The 14,123-nt window shown below is 44.0% G+C and overlaps 2 long non-coding RNA genes across 4 annotated transcripts; both read right to left on the reverse strand.

The window, feature by feature from the left end:
- Nucleotides 1-2,643: 2,643 nt before the first annotated feature.
- LOC127326399 (uncharacterized) lies at nucleotides 2,644-4,037 on the reverse strand. 2 transcript variants are annotated; one of them, XR_007867789.2, is made up of 4 exons: nucleotides 3,217-4,037; nucleotides 2,967-3,140; nucleotides 2,807-2,876; nucleotides 2,644-2,720 (listed from the first exon to the last, which is right to left on the reverse strand). It is a non-coding gene; the product is annotated as an uncharacterized lncRNA (long non-coding RNA). The 2 variants fall into 2 exon arrangements; XR_007867788.2 differs by lacking the exon at nucleotides 2,644-2,720 and having other exon boundaries at nucleotides 2,771-2,876; nucleotides 3,217-4,032.
- Nucleotides 4,038-4,698: 661 nt separating this feature from the next.
- LOC127326400 (uncharacterized) lies at nucleotides 4,699-8,220 on the reverse strand. Of its 2 annotated transcripts, XR_011750152.1 has the most exons (6): nucleotides 7,405-8,220; nucleotides 7,155-7,328; nucleotides 6,995-7,064; nucleotides 6,774-6,907; nucleotides 6,194-6,279; nucleotides 4,699-4,934 (listed from the first exon to the last, which is right to left on the reverse strand). It is a non-coding gene; the product is annotated as an uncharacterized lncRNA (long non-coding RNA). The 2 variants fall into 2 exon arrangements; XR_007867790.2 differs by having other exon boundaries at nucleotides 6,774-7,064; nucleotides 7,405-8,219.
- Nucleotides 8,221-14,123: the final 5,903 nt, after the last annotated feature.

The following is a 14,123-nucleotide window of genomic DNA, read 5'->3' on the forward strand; positions in this document are numbered from 1 at the left end:
AGTTTCAACACGTGTGAGGGGATGTGTGCGTACATTAAAATTTATATAGATCGTGAGAAAGTGAAGTAATTTCATCTTAGATCCCCAAGAGATTTTCAATGCTTTCTAAACGGCCTCAATCGGAGCTTGTTCTTATTCATGTTGTTACTCTTAACTACTTCCCTCTTCTAGATGATGCCTATAATCAATTTCGTCACCGTATCTTCTCTAATGTGACACCAACACCCTATCGTAGACATCCGTATCTGGGGCGTCTAGGACCTGGATAGCATCGGGATGAAATAACCCATGCAAAACCGAACAGTAAAAACAAAAAAAAACTTGTGTTTTTTGCATACTTGTTTCTTACTTTGGGTTAGTCGTTTTGGGGGTCGAGAGTGTGACGCCCCGGAACCGGTACCATGAGGATTCCAGCGAACCCGCCGAAATCCGCACGATATCGATCCAGAGACGCCCTCCGACACGACGTGCGCGACGAATCCCACACGTGATGCCAGAGGAATTAACACGAGCGGTAACATTACAACAGGATTACAATAGAGCCCACAAGATACATATATTACAACAACGACTCCAACGAGTCAAGATACAAATATACAATACAAAGATCCAAATCATACAGAAGATCAAATACGTCCGAGTACGGACAAGATACAAATTGGACTAAGAGTCCTGAAGATAACCAGCGGCGTCCATAACCCTGCCCAGGCCAAGCCGGAAGGGTAACCTTGCTAACGTCGTCATCTCGTACCTGTCAAAGTCGGGCCATCGGTTGCCGACAAAAGGGGGAGGAGACAAAAAGAAAGGAAGGCGAGGGTAAGTACCATTGGCACGTACTTGCGAGACAAGACCAGCTATGCTCGCTGGTGGGCGGTATAAACTTCACCCGGCTATATGTGGAGTTTAGCGGCAGCAAAGCTACTATCCAATAGAGACACGCTACAACATCCGTCTACTCAGAGAAGATAAGAGAGCGCACAAGGTAACAGATAAATACTACACAAACATAACCCAGCCGATTACACATATCCCCTCCAACAATTGCGAAGAGGCAATGTAAAAGGCACTCAACGGTGGACAAGTTTTATTGGGTAACGGTTGTAGTAAGGCTATATTACTACGCAAGTTATTATCAGATTATTAGCAACAAGATAACGGTGTAAGTTGCTCTATGATCAAGCTATACAATTCCAAGTCGTCCATAACCGCGGACACGGCTTATCGATAAGATGTACACCCTGCAGGGGTTGCCCAAATGTAACCATACGCATGCTCGAACCCACTTACTACAGGTGGAGTCTCACATCAAGACCGTTCCCAATGCAAGAGAAAGTTTAATGGGAGCCACCCAACTAAGCTACCCGTGACGAAGTTCGGCCGTACTCCGATACGGACCCAGAGGTTTGTGCCAACGGCTAAGCTAAGTGTGAACAACCTGCTGTCGCTAATCGTTCCACGAGATGAGTACAGTACAGAAATAAACACCCGAAGGCAACAGAAGTAAATCGTGCATCATGCATATGAGCAAAATAAAACCAAGGTTGTGGCTCCCAAATAAACAGACTCGAGGAAAGGTAGTGGGTGATGGGGGTCCCACTCCCCACGTACGGGTAGAGCGCTCAATCTCGGAACAGATAACAAGAACTCGGGTCCTAGGGGACATTAGCAAGTCAAAGTTCCGATGCTTTCGCAAAGGGGCTCACAGATGCCTCTGCTTACAATTTTAGTTGTTAACAATAAAATAAAGTGTGAGTATCTCCAACAAAAGATATAGCATGTGATAACCTCCCAACAAGATATCCCGAACATCTCGAGATATCAACATGACCCTAAACTCGCCTACGACTCGCAAAGCTGGCAAACAACAAACAATAGGTAGGGCGAGGAGGTGTATCTCGGACATATAGGTAACAGGTGGATAGGACACGTGACACAACGAGAATCGCAACACAAGGATAGCAATAGATCAAAAGAGCATGTAAAAGTAAAATAGGTGAAGGGGTGGGCTCTTTGTGAAAAGTCAGGAGAACTTGTCGGAGAACTCGTCGTATCTCACATCACCACTTCGTGATCCTATCCGGGAAGAAGCAAATGCTGGAACACACAACGTATGCAAGTCTTACTACTACGGATAAAGAAGATCCAGCATGATCAATATGATATGCATGGCATGGCAAACATGATGCGATGCAACTTATCCATATTAATCGGAGTCGAAACCCCGGACAAGCAAATTAGGTTGAAGTTGCATTTTCTACCGCCAAAATTAAGTGGTTGTTAGCATGGCATATCATGGCAAGGGTGCGCTACTTCAAATTTAAGCGGAGCGGGGAAAACCATAGTCGGTGTCCGAAATACTCCGCATGTTATGTGAGGTGGAATGCACCAACTACAAGGACGCGTCATGATGCAAGATGCAAACAGGCACAGGGATGGCATAATCATGTTCCTCATGTTTTTCTGAACAACTTTCATATATAACACATTTTATTTGGAGTTATAGTTTGAAATATATGGAAAAGACAGATTTGCAAAATAAATAAAAAGACTGAAAGGGATTGGGCTGGATCTGGGAGTTGGCCTGCTACCTGGCCGGCGGGAGGAAAGGTCTGGCACGCGTGGGCCGGCCCAGTTACGGCTGCGGCGGCGACGGTTAGCTTTGGGCCGCGCGCGCGATGGGCTGCACCGGGAGGAACACGGGTCGAGACCCAACAGCGGATCTCGGAGCGAAAAAAGGCGGCAAGGTAATTTCGCCTCCAACAGAATTGAACACGGGATCTCATGCAACGAATTGGGCCGAACGAACCAGATGAGCTAGCTGCTATTGTTGATTTAGAAGAGGCCACATGAAAGAAAACCATCTAGGCCTGCGGGATCTGGACGAAAAAGAAGAAAAACTCCAATTTAAATGACCACCGTGGTGATTTGATCTTGCGATCTGATGGGTAAACAAACCAAGATGTTACCACTGTGATGTCTGTTCGGATGGTGACAAGATTAGGGCGCGGGGCAACTTGAACCAACCCGTGGCGGAGATGAAACTGAGTAGCCATGGCGGTCATCGTGAAGGAGCTCTGGTTGGAGATGGCTTCGGCGTCTGGAGGCAAACCGGGGCAAGGGAGATGGCGTCGGGGGTGCACCTGGGCGCAGGGAACACGATGGAGGTGACGAGAAGGCCGGAGAGGAACCATGGGCGACGGAATTGAAGAAACTCACCGGCTGTTGGAGTTGGGTAGCGGCGAATTTGCGGGCGATTGGAGAGGTTCCGGTTCAATTCCTTGGTTGGGGATGAAGAGGACGTTGAGGCGCATCTTCTGGTACTCACGGATAGACGCGGGGTGGCCTGTAGCGGCGACGCCATGGCGAGGTGGAGGAGGTACTGTGGTGGTCGTTTTCTCCTTTGTTGCTCACAGAGAGAAAAGGAAGGGTGAGGGAAAGAGGAGTGGCGGCGGCAGGAGGGAGGACGAAGGGGAGGCGCTAGGGTTTGGAAGGAGATGATAAGGAGGGGGAGCAGGTGAGGAGAGGGGTGGTTGGCGTGGTGGTTGGACAGCGACCGGAGATCTCACGCTCTCCTCGTGTCCGTCTGGAGATGACGACAAAGGGGAAAAGAAAGGGGCGAAGGGGTACGGGCCAAGGAAGGTGGGCTGGAGAGGTGGGCTGCTGAAGCTGGGCTAACTTGGGCCGCCGGGAAGAAGGGAAAAAGGCCAGGGAGAGAGCGGCCTGGATTAGAGGGTTAGGTTTTGAAAATCTTTCTTCTTTTGTTTTTATTTTATTCAGAAAACTGTTTTGTAAACTGATTTGGAAATCATTCAAATAGAGATTTGAATTTGAATACAGAGATGGAGAAAGAGATAAAATAAGAGACAAGGATTTATAGCAAAAGTAAAATAGTTTTGTGTTAGGGTTTGTTAAATGACAAGAGAGGGGAGGTTTATTTTATAAACCATATGAGAGGGGGAAACTCAAAATAGTTTTTATTCAAGATAATTTTTATTCGATAAAATCTTGTGAATGATATGATGCATGATGCATATGCCATGATGCATAAAAGAAAAAGAACAAGCAATTCTATTAGGGGTATGTTCCTGGGCCGTTACAATCGACACCACTAACAAGGAACCTCGCCCCGAGGTTCCACGTCCAGGTACGGGGGGGAGAGGTGGACTATTGGATCTTCTGGCGACGTGTCGATCTCCTCGACACCACTAACAAGAGTTCTTGCTCCACGTAGATCGGCGACACCACTAACAAGAAGTCGTGGTTCTGATGTTGATGATGCATTTGCGTCGGGACCTCCGAAGATCAGAACTAATAGGTGAAAGGTAAAGATCGTCCAACCCACGTAGAGACCTAAGACTCGGAGAAACAGATAAGAGGAGATTCAAAACTCGCAAGGATAAGAGGAGCAAGAATGGCACAAGGAGAAAAATAGAGCTAATCAGATCTATCCAACGAATTTTCAGAAAATAGTTTTGACACTAGACACAACAACGTCCGTTGGCAAGGTTATCCTACAGGCTGGACTAGTGGGGTACCGTCAACCTGAGCTCTGATACCAACTTGTGACGCCCCGGAACCGGTACCATGAGGATTCCAGCGAACCCGCCGAAATCCGCACGATATCGATCCAGAGACGCCCTCCGACACGACGTGCGCGACGAATCCCACACGTGATGCCAGAGGAATTAACACGAGCGGTAACATTACAACAGGATTACAATAGAGCCCACAAGATACATATATTACAACAACGACTCCAACGAGTCAAGATACAAATATACAATACAAAGATCCAAATCATACAGAAGATCAAATACGTCCGAGTACGGACAAGATACAAATTGGACTAAGAGTCCTGAAGATAACCAGCGGCGTCCATAACCCTGCCCAGGCCAAGCCGGAAGGGTAACCTTGCTAACGTCGTCATCTCGTACCTGTCAAAGTCGGGCCATCGGTTGCCGACAAAAGGGGGAGGAGACAAAAAGAAAGGAAGGCGAGGGTAAGTACCATTGGCACGTACTTGCGAGACAAGACCAGCTATGCTCGCTGGTGGGCGGTATAAACTTCACCCGGCTATATGTGGAGTTTAGCGGCAGCAAAGCTACTATCCAATAGAGACACGCTACAACATCCGTCTACTCAGAGAAGATAAGAGAGCGCACAAGGTAACAGATAAATACTACACAAACATAACCCAGCCGATTACACATATCCCCTCCAACAATTGCGAAGAGGCAATGTAAAAGGCACTCAACGGTGGACAAGTTTTATTGGGTAACGGTTGTAGTAAGGCTATATTACTACGCAAGTTATTATCAGATTATTAGCAACAAGATAACGGTGTAAGTTGCTCTATGATCAAGCTATACAATTCCAAGTCGTCCATAACCGCGGACACGGCTTATCGATAAGATGTACACCCTGCAGGGGTTGCCCAAATGTAACCATACGCATGCTCGAACCCACTTACTACAGGTGGAGTCTCACATCAAGACCGTTCCCAATGCAAGAGAAAGTTTAATGGGAGCCACCCAACTAAGCTACCCGTGACGAAGTTCGGCCGTACTCCGATACGGACCCAGAGGTTTGTGCCAACGGCTAAGCTAAGTGTGAACAACCTGCTGTCGCTAATCGTTCCACGAGATGAGTACAGTACAGAAATAAACACCCGAAGGCAACAGAAGTAAATCGTGCATCATGCATATGAGCAAAATAAAACCAAGGTTGTGGCTCCCAATAAACAGACTCGAGGAAAGGTAGTGGGTGATGGGGGTCCCACTCCCCCACGTACGGGTAGAGCGCTCAATCTCGGAACAGATAACAAGAACTCGGGTCCTAGGGGACATTAGCAAGTCAAAGTTCCGATGCTTTCGCAAAGGGGCTCACAGATGCCTCTGCTTACAATTTTAGTTGTTAACAATAAAATAAAGTGTGATTATCTCCAACAAAAGATATAGCATGTGATAACCTCCCAACAAGATATCCCGAACATCTCGAGATATCAACATGACCCTAAACTCGCCTACGACTCGCAAAGCTGGCAAACAACAAACAATAGGTAGGGCGAGGAGGTGTATCTCGGACATATAGGTAACAGGTGGATAGGACACGTGACACAACAGAATCGCAACACAAGGATAGCAATAGATCAAAAGAGCATGTAAAAGTAAAATAGGTGAAGGGGTGGGCTCGCCTGTGAAAAGCTGCAGGAGAACTTGTCGGAGAACTCGTCGTATCTCACATCACCACTTCGTGATCCTATCCGGGAAGAAGCAAATGCTGGAACACACAACGTATGCAAGTCTTACTACTACGGATAAAGAAGATCCAGCATGATCAATATGATATGCATGGCATGGCAAACATGATGCGATGCAACTTATCCATATTAATCGGAGTCGAAACCCCGGACAAGCAAATTAGGTTGAAGTTGCATTTTCTACCGCCAAAATTAAGTGGTTGTTAGCATGGCATATCATGGCAAGGGTGCGCTACTTCAAATTTAAGCGGAGCGGGGAAAACCATAGTCGGTGTCCGAAATACTCCGCATGTTATGTGAGGTGGAATGCACCAACTACAAGGACGCGTCATGATGCAAGATGCAAACAGGCACAGGGATGGCATAATCATGTTCCTCATGTTTTTCTGAACAACTTTCATATATAACACATTTTATTTGGAGTTATAGTTTGAAATATATGGAAAAGACAGATTTGCAAAATAAATAAAAAGACTGAAAGGGATTGGGCTGGATCTGGGAGTTGGCCTGCTACCTGGCCGGCGGGAGGAAAGGTCTGGCACGCGTGGGCCGGCCCAGTTCTGGCCTGCGAGCGGCGACGGTTAGCTTTGGGCCGCGCGCGCGATGGGCTGCACCGGGAGGAACACGGGTCGGGACCCAACAGCGGATCTGGAGCAGAAAAAGACTGGCAAGGTAATTTCGCCTCCAACAGGAATTGAACACGGGATCTCATGCAACGAATTGGGCCGAACGAACCAGATGAGCTAGCTGCTATTGTTGATTTAGAAGAGGCCACATGAAAGAAAACCATCTAGGCCTGCGGGATCTGGACGAAAAAGAAGAAAAACTCCAATTTAAATGACCACCGTGGTGATTTGATCTTGCGATCTGATGGGTAAACAAACCAAGATGTTACCACTGTGATGTCTGTTCGGATGGTGACAAGATTAGGGCGCGGGGCAACTTGAACCAACCCGTGGCGGAGATGAAACTGAGTAGCCATGGCGGTCATCGTGAAGGAGCTCTGGTTGGAGATGGCTTCGGCGTCTGGAGGCAAACCGGGGCAAGGGAGATGGCGTCGGGGGTGCACCTGGGCGCAGGGAACACGATGGAGGTGACGAGAAGGCCGGAGAGGAACCATGGGCGACGGAATTGAAGAAACTCACCGGCTGTTGGAGTTGGGTAGCGGCGAATTTGCGGGCGATTGGAGAGGTTCCGGTTCAATTCCTTGGTTGGGGATGAAGAGGACGTTGAGGCGCATCTTCTGGTACTCACGGATAGACGCGGGGTGGCCTGTAGCGGCGACGCCATGGCGAGGTGGAGGAGGTACTGTGGTGGTCGTTTTCTCCTTTGTTGCTCACAGAGAGAAAAGGAAGGGTGAGGGAAAGAGGAGTGGCGGCGGCAGGAGGGAGGACGAAGGGGAGGCGCTAGGGTTTGGAAGGAGATGATAAGGAGGGGGAGCAGGTGAGGAGAGGGGTGGTTGGCGTGGTGGTTGGACAGCGACCGGAGATCTCACGCTCTCCTCGTGTCCGTCTGGAGATGACGACAAAGGGGAAAAGAAAGGGGCGAAGGGGTACGGGCCAAGGAAGGTGGGCTGGAGAGGTGGGCTGCTGAAGCTGGGCTAACTTGGGCCGCCGGGAAGAAGGGAAAAAGGCCAGGGAGAGAGCGGCCTGGATTAGAGGGTTAGGTTTTGAAAATCTTTCTTCTTTTGTTTTTATTTTATTCAGAAAACTGTTTTGTAAACTGATTTGGAAATCATTCAAATAGAGATTTGAATTTGAATACAGAGATGGAGAAAGAGATAAAATAAGAGACAAGGATTTATAGCAAAAGTAAAATAGTTTTGTGTTAGGGTTTGTTAAATGACAAGAGAGGGGAGGTTTATTTTATAAACCATATGAGAGGGGGAAACTCAAAATAGTTTTTATTCAAGATAATTTTTATTCGATAAAATCTTGTGAATGATATGATGCATGATGCATATGCCATGATGCATAAAAGAAAAAGAACAAGCAATTCTATTAGGGGTATGTTCCTGGGCCGTTACAGAGAGTTTCAACACGTGTGAGGGGATGTGTGCGTACATTAAAATTTATATAGATCGTGAGAAAGTGAAGTAATTTCATCTTAGATCCCCAAGAGATTTTCAATGCTTTCTAAACGGCCTCAATCGGAGCTTGTTCTTATTCATGTTGTTACTCTTAACTACTTCCCTCTTCTAGATGATGCCTATAATCAATTTCGTCACCGTATCTTCTCTAATTTGACACCAACACCCTATCGTAGACATCCGTATCTGGGGCGTCTAGGACCTGGATAGCATCGGGATGAAATAGCCCATGCAAAACCGAACAGTAAAAACAAAAAAAACTTGTGTTTTTTGCATACTTGTTTGTTACTTTGGGTTAGTCGTTTTGGGGGTCGAGAGTTTCAACACGCGTGAGGGGATGTGTGCATACACTAAAATTTATATAGATCATGAGAAAGTGAAGTAATTTCATCTTAGATCCCAAAGAGATTTTCAATGCTTTCTAAACTGCCTCAATCGGAGCTTGTTCTTATTCATGTTGTTACTCTTAACTACTTCCCTCTTCTAGATGATGCCTATAATCAATTTTGTCACCGTATCTTCTCTAATGTGACACCAACACCCTATCGTAGACATCCGTATCTGGGGCGTCTAGGACCTGGATAGCATCGGGATGAAATAGCCCATGCAAAACCGAACAGTAAAAACAAAAAAAACTTGTGTTTTTTGCATACTTGTTTGTTACTTTGGGTTAGTCGTTTTGGGTGTCGAGAGTTTCAACACGTGTGAGGGGATTTGTGCATACACTAAAATTTATATAGATCGTGAGAAAGTGAAGTAATTTCATCTTAGATCCCAAAGAGATTTTCAATGCTTTCTAAATGGCCTCAATCGGAGCTTGTTCTTATTCATGTTGTTACTCTTAACTACTTCCCTCTTCTAGATGATGCCTATAATCAATTTCGTCACCGTATCTTCTCTAATGTGACACCAACACCCTATCGTAGACATCCATATCTGGGGCGTCTAGGACCTGGATAGCATCGGGATGAAATAACCCATGCAAAACCGAACAAGTAAAAACAAAAAAAACTTGTGTTTTTTGCATACTTGTTTCTTACTTTGGGTTAGTCGTTTTGGGGGTCGAGAGTTTCAACACGTGTGAGGGGATGTGTGCGTACATTAAAATTTATATAGATCGTGAGAAAGTGAAGTAATTTCATCTTAGATCCCCAAGAGATTTTCAATGCTTTCTAAACGGCCTCAATCGGAGCTTGTTCTTATTCATGTTGTTACTCTTAACTACTTCCCTCTTCTAGATGATGCCTATAATCAATTTTGTCACCGTATCTTCTCTAATGTGACACCAACACCCTATCGTAGACATCCGTATCTGGGGCGTCTAGGACCTGGATAGCATCGGGATGAAATAACCCATGCAAAACCGAACAGTAAAAACAAAAAAAAACTTGTGTTTTTTGCATACTTGTTTCTTACTTTGGGTTAGTCGTTTTGGGGGTCGAGAGTTTCAACACGTGTGAGGGGATGTGTGCGTACATTAAAATTTATATAGATCGTGAGAAAGTGAAGTAATTTCATCTTAGATCCCCAAGAGATTTTCAATGCTTTCTAAACGGCCTCAATCGGAGCTTGTTCTTATTCATGTTGTTACTCTTAACTACTTCCCTCTTCTAGATGATGCCTATAATCAATTTCGTCACCGTATCTTCTCTAATTTGACACCAACACCCTATCGTAGACATCAGTAACACGGGCGTCTATGAACTGGATAGCATCGGGATGAAATAGCCCATGCAAAACCGAACAAGAAAAACAAAAAAACTTGTGTTTTTTGCATACTTGTTTGTTACTTTGGGTTAGTCGTTTTGGGGGTCGAGAGTTTCAACACATGTGAGGGGATGTGTGCATACACTAAAATTTATATAGATCGTGAGAAAGTGAAGTAATTTCATCTTAGATCCCAAAGAGATTTTCAATGCTTTCTAAACGGCCTCAATCGGAGCTTGTTCTTATTCATGTTGTTACTCTTAACTACTTCCCTCTTCTAGATGATGCCTATAATCAATTTCGTCACCATATCTTCTCTACCGTGACACCAACACCCTATCGTAGACATCCGTATCTGGGGCATCTAGGACCTAGATAGCATCGGGATGAAATAACCCATGCAAAACCGAACAGTAAAAACAAAAAAAAAACTTGTGTTTTTTGCATACTTGTTTGTTACTTTGGGTTAGTCGTTTTGGGGGTCGAGAGTTTCAACACGTGTGAGGGTATGTGTGCGTACATTAAAATTTATGTAGATCGTGAGAAAGTGAAGTAATTTCATCTTAGATCCCAAAGAGATTTTCAATGCTTTCTAAACGGCCTCAATCGGAGCTTGTTCTTATTCATGTTGTTACTCTTAACTACTTCCCTCTTCTAGATGATGCCTATAATCAATTTCGTCACCGTATCTTCTCTAATGTGACACCAACACCCTATCGTAGACATCCGTATCAGGGGCGTCTAGGACCTGGATAGCATCGGGATGAAATAGCCCATGCAAAACCGAACAGTAAAAACAAAAAAAAACTTGTGTTTTTTGCATACTTGTTTGTTACTTTGGGTTAGTCGTTTTGGGGGTCGAGAGTTTCAACACGTGTGAGGGGATGTGTGCATACACTAAAATTTATATAGATCGTGAGAAAGTGAAGTAATTTCATCTTAGATCCCAAAGAGATTTTCAATGCTTTCTAAACGGCCTCAATCGGAGCTTGTTCTTATTCATGTTGTTACTCTTAACTACTTCCCTCTTCTAGATGATGCCTATAATCAATTTCATCACCGTATCTTCTCTAATGTGACACCAACATCCTATCGTAGACATCCGTATTCGGGCGTCTAGGACCTGGATAGCATCGGGATGAAATAACCCATGCAAAACCGAACAAGAAAAACAAAAAAAAACTTGTGTTTTTGCATACTTGTTTGTTACTTTGGGTTAGTCGTTTTGGGGGTCTAGAGTTTCAACACGTGTGAGGGGATGTGTGCGTACACTAAAATTTATATAGATCGTGAGAAAGTGAAGTAATTTCATCTTAGATCCCAAAGAGATTTTCAATGCTTTCTAAACGGCCTCAATCGGAGCTTGTTCTTATTAATGTTGTTACTCTTAACTATTTCCCTCTTCTAGATGATGCCTATAATCAATTTCGTCACCGTATCTTCTCTAATGTGACACCAACACCCTATCGTAGACATCCGTATCCTGGGGCGTCTAGGACCTGGATAGCATCGGGATGAAATAACCCATGCAAAACCGAACAGTAAAAACAAAAAAAAACTTGTGTTTTTTGCATACTTGTTTGTTACTTTGGGTTAGTCATTTTGGGGGTCGAGAGTTTCAACACGTGTGAGGGGATGTGTGCATACACTAAAATTTATATAGATCGTGAGAAAGTGAAGTAATTTCATCTTAGATCCCAAAGAGATTTTCAATGCTTTCTAAACGGCCTCAATCGGAGCTTGTTCTTATTAATGTTGTTACTCTTAACTATTTCCCTCTTCTAGATGATGCCTATAATCAATTTCGTCACCGTATCTTCTCTAATGTGACACCAACACCCTATCGTAGACATCCGTATCTGGGGCGTCTAGGACCTGGATAGCATCGGGATGAAATAACCCATGCAAAACCGAACAGTAAAAACAAAAAAAAACTTGTGTTTTTTGCATACTTGTTTGTTACTTTGGGTTAGTCATTTTGGGGGTCGAGAGTTTCAACACGTGTGAGGGGATGTGTGCATACACTAAAATTTATATAGATCGTGAGAAAGTGAAGTAATTTCATCTTAGATCCCAAAGAGATTTTCAATGCTTTCTAAACGGCCTCAATCGGAGCTTGTTCTTATTAATGTTGTTACTCTTAACTATTTCCCTCTTCTAGATGATGCCTATAATCAATTTCGTCACCGTATCTTCTCTAATGTGACACCAACACCCTATCGTAGACATCCGTATCTGGGGCGTCTAGGACCTGGATAGCATCGGGATGAAATAACCCATGCAAAACCGAACAGTAAAAACAAAAAAAAACTTGTGTTTTTTGCATACTTGTTTGTTACTTTGGGTTAGTCGTTTTGGGGGTCGAGAGTTTCAACACGTGTGAGGGGATGTGTGCATACACTAAAATTTATATAGATCGTGAGAAAGTGAAGTAATTTCATCTTAGATCCCAAAGAGATTTTCAATGCTTTCTAAACGGCCTCAATCGGAGCTTGTTCTTATTCATGTTGTTACTCTTAACTACTTCCCTCTTCTAGATGATGCCTATAATCAATTTCGTCACCGTATCTTCTCTACCGTGACACCAACACCCTATCGTAGACATCCGTATCTGGGGCATCTAGGACCTAGATAGCATCGGGATGAAATAACCCATGCAAAACCGAACAGTAAAAACAAAAAAAAAACTTGTGTTTTTTGCATACTTGTTTGTTACTTTGGGTTAGTCGTTTTGGTGTCGAGAGTTTCAACACGTGTGAGGGTATGTGTGCGTACATTAAAATTTATGTAGATCGTGAGAAAGTGAAGTAATTTCATCTTAGATCCCAAAGAGATTTTCAATGCTTTCTAAACGGCCTCAATCGGAGCTTGTTCTTATTCATGTTGTTACTCTTAACTACTTCCCTCTTCTAGATGATGCCTATAATCAATTTCGTCACCGTATCTTCTCTAATGTGACACCAACACCCTATCGTAGACATCCGTATCAGGGGCGTCTAGGACCTGGATAGCATCGGGATGAAATAGCCCATGCAAAACCGAACAGTAAAAACAAAAAAACTTGTGTTTTTTGCATACTTGTTTGTTACTTTGGGTTAGTCGTTTTGGGGGTCGAGAGTTTCAACACGTGTGAGGGGATGTGTGCATACACTAAAATTTATATAGATCGTGAGAAAGTGAAGTAATTTCATCTTAGATCCCAAAGAGATTTTCAATGCTTTCTAAACGGCCTCAATCGGAGCTTGTTCTTATTCATGTTGTTACTCTTAACTACTTCCCTCTTCTAGATGATGCCTATAATCAATTTCATCACCGTATCTTCTCTAATGTGACACCAACACCCTATCGTAGACATCCGTATCCTGGGCGTCTAGGACCTGGATAGCATCGGGATGAAATAACCCATGCAAAACCGAACGGTAAAAACAAAAAAAAACTTGTGTTTTTTGCATACTTGTTTGTTACTTTGGGTTAGTCGTTTTGGGGTCTAGAGTTTCAACACGTGTGAGGGGATGTGTGCATACACTAAAATTTATATAGATCGTGAGAAAGTGAAGTAATTTCATCTTAGATCCCAAAGAGATTTTCAATGCTTTCTAAACGGCCTCAATCGGAGCTTGTTCTTATTAATGTTGTTACTCTTAACTATTTCCCTCTTCTAGATGATGCCTATAATCAATTTCGTCACCGTATCTTCTCTAATGTGACACCAACACCCTATCGTAGACATCCGTATCTCGGGGCGTCTAGGACCTGGATAGCATCGGGATGAAATAACCCATGCAAAACCGAACAGTAAAAACAAAAAAAAACTTGTGTTTTTTGCATACTTGTTTGTTACTTTGGGTTAGTCATTTTGGGGGTCTAGAGTTTCAACACGTGTGAGGGGATGTGTGCGTACATTAAAATTTATATAGATCATGAGAAAGTGAAGTAATTTCATCTTAGATCCCAAAGAGATTTTCAATGCTTTCTAAACGGCCTCAATCGGAGCTTGTTCTTATTCATGTTGTTACTCTTAACTACTTCCCTCTTCTAGATGATGCCTATAATCAATTTCGTCACCAT

The sequence above is a fragment of the Lolium perenne genome, unplaced genomic scaffold (genome assembly GCF_019359855.2).
Source record: "Lolium perenne isolate Kyuss_39 unplaced genomic scaffold, Kyuss_2.0 unplaced46, whole genome shotgun sequence".
NCBI lineage: Eukaryota > Viridiplantae > Streptophyta > Magnoliopsida > Poales > Poaceae > Lolium > Lolium perenne.